Genomic DNA, 2838 nt, shown 5'->3' on the forward strand with positions numbered 1-2838 from the left:
CCGCGACCGGGGGCGGGCGCTGCACCACCGGCTCGGAGCTGGGCAGAGGAGGCCTCCCGCCCCCTCCCTAGGGATGCTCCGCCGGCTTGAGTGCGCCCCGGTCCCAGCCTGCACTCCCCTCCCACCCGCTTGCTACTTTGGTGTCAGAGGGACCCGGGTGTGGATCCCGCCTCCCGCCCCTGCACTAACCGGCAGAGTGACCTTGTATAAGTCACTTAACCTCCCTCAGCTTCATTCTCTTTGTCTGTGAGATGAGGAAAATCGTACCACCTCCCTCAGAGGGTGGTTGGGGAGACTGAATAAAATGATTCGAGCAAAGAGCGTAGCGCAGTGCCCTGCGCACAGTTACATGCTCCGTAAATCACCCGTATTATCCGTGCCTTTCTTGCAACCCATTCATTCGCTCAACAAAAATTTTGAAGGTGCCTAATAGAAGAGCCAAGTGTTTCGGGGGACCCTCTAGTACACAAAACCAGATGCAGCCTCTGCTTCCTGGGGCTTACAGCCCAGTGCAGGAGAGAGAGCAAGAGCAATCCTAAAATGCCATTAAGATATAGGTACGAATTGAGAAAGTGGCAGGGTGTACAAAACGCAGGGGTCAGGACAGCTTCCCTGGGGAAACGACACTTGAGGTGAGGGGTGAAGTTTGGGGAGGAACTAACTTAAGGAAGAAACAAGGGAAGAGGATTCCAGATAAAGGAAGCAGAGGGACTGAAAGGACACCAGGAAGAGGAGAAGGCAGGAAGTGAGGGGGCGATGAGGTGGTGGGCAGGTTCTTGAAGACCACCTTAAGGAGCACTCTGGCTGCAGTGCGAGCCGATAGAAGTGAGACTCTTGGCTAAGTCATCCTTGCCACACCCCTTCCAAGACCTAACCATTCCAGATTAGAGCCATCCTTCTCCTTGGGGTGTCCAGCCTTTCCAGAACGTTTTCTCTACCAAGCATTACTCTGTTCCAGGCACTGTAATAAGCACTTTATCCATGCGCCAACACTTTGGAGTAGCTTCTGTTATTATTGTCCCCATGTTACAGATGAGAAGACTGAGACTCAGCACCAAATTATTCCATCTATCCGAACTGGTCTCCCTCCTTAAAGGGACTGATTGACCCCCGCATCCAGGAGAGGGCTGGGGTCACAGCAGGCGCTCAAGAAATGCTTTTTGGATAATAAAGATCCCAAAGGGAACTGGAGTGGAACAATATTAGGGGTTCTGAGCTCTAGGCTCTGGGGCAATGCTCTTGGCTCTGTGTGTGGCTGGACAAAGACCCCTCCCTCACCTCACTCTCTAGCTTGAGTCATCCATCTATGCGCAAGGCTCCTACCCTTTCCCAGACAAAAAGCCAGAATTCCCAACCTCACCCTCTTCTCCATTTTCTCCACCCCACTTAGCTGCTGTCCAGGCACCTCTACCAACTACAGCAAGCCCCCCACCCCAGGGCTTTCCCACTCAACCACCTGAGGACTTATCAGAGATTTTTGCTGTGGTCACCTGCTGCCAAAACTCTCTCCCCTTCCCAAAGGGCCTGGTACTCACAGACTTTTCTAGTGCCAGTGGAGAGAAATTGGGACAGGAAGAAGGAGGGCTACTTTATTGGAATCCTGGTCCCCTCCCTAACCTCCAAGCCAAGTTTTTTCCTACCTCAGGACATTCTTACATTCTATTCCTTCCACTCGGAAGGCTGGACCAATTCCCCAGCTTAAGCGTTATTTATCCCTCAAGTTTCAGCGTAAATATCACTTCCTTTGTGAAACTTTCACTGATCCCCACCCCACCTCCAACTATCCCAGCTCTCCTTGTTATTATGCGGCAGTATCACGTGCCTCTTCTTTACATATTAATAGTTTCCCAGGCCGGGCACGGTGGCTCAAGCCTGTAATCCCAGCACTTTGGGAGGCCGAGGCGGGTGGATCACGAGGTCAGGAGATCGAGACCACCCTGGCTAACATGGTGAAACCCCGTCTCTACTAAAAAAAAAATACAAAAAACTAGCCGGGCGAGGTGGCGGCGCCTGTAGTCCCAGCTACTTGGGAGGCTGAGGCAGGAGAATGGCGTGAACCCTGTAGGTGGAGCTTGCAGTGAGCTGAGATCCGGCCACTGTACTCCAGCCTGGGCGACAGAGCGAGACTCCGTCTCAAAAAAAAAAAAAAAAAAATAGTTTCCCATGTATTTATTTGTGTAATCATTGGATTTTTTGTGCATCACCTTCACATAAAAAAGTATTGTGTAAAACTGACCATTGAGTACTGTGCTCAGTAACTGAGTTGACAGGATAATTCATATCCCAAACCTCAGCATCACAAAATATACCCAGGTGGCAAATCTGCACATGGACCCCCCTGGATCTACAAGAAAAATTGAAAAAGGCTGGGCACGGTGGCACACACTTGTAATCCAAACATTTTGGGAGGCTGAGGCAGGCAGATCACTTGAGCCTAGGAGTTCGAAACCAGCCTGGGCAACATGGAAAAAACCCTGTCTCTACAAAAAAAAAAAAAAAAATTGTTAGGCATGGTAATGTGTGTCTCTAGTCCCAGCTACTTGGGAGGCTGAGGTGGGAGGATCATTTGAGCTGGGAAAATAGAGGCTGCAGTGAGTCAAGATCGTGCCTCTGCACTCCAGCCTGGATGACAGCAAGACCCTGTCTCAAAAAAAAAAGTTGAAAAAAACATAAAAAGATCTTGTGCGTTTCTGTGCCCGCCACTTCAGTGCAAGCCCTGACACACAGATACTCACTTGATGAGTGACTGAATAAAGAAGCTCAGTTCCAACTTTGGTTACTTCATATTTTTTTTTTAAAGAAGCTCACAATCAAGAAGTTGTGAAAGAGGGCTGGGTG

The sequence above is a fragment of the Colobus angolensis genome, unplaced genomic scaffold, assembly GCF_000951035.1.
Source record: "Colobus angolensis palliatus isolate OR3802 unplaced genomic scaffold, Cang.pa_1.0 Scaffold4, whole genome shotgun sequence".
Lineage (NCBI taxonomy): Eukaryota > Metazoa > Chordata > Mammalia > Primates > Cercopithecidae > Colobus > Colobus angolensis.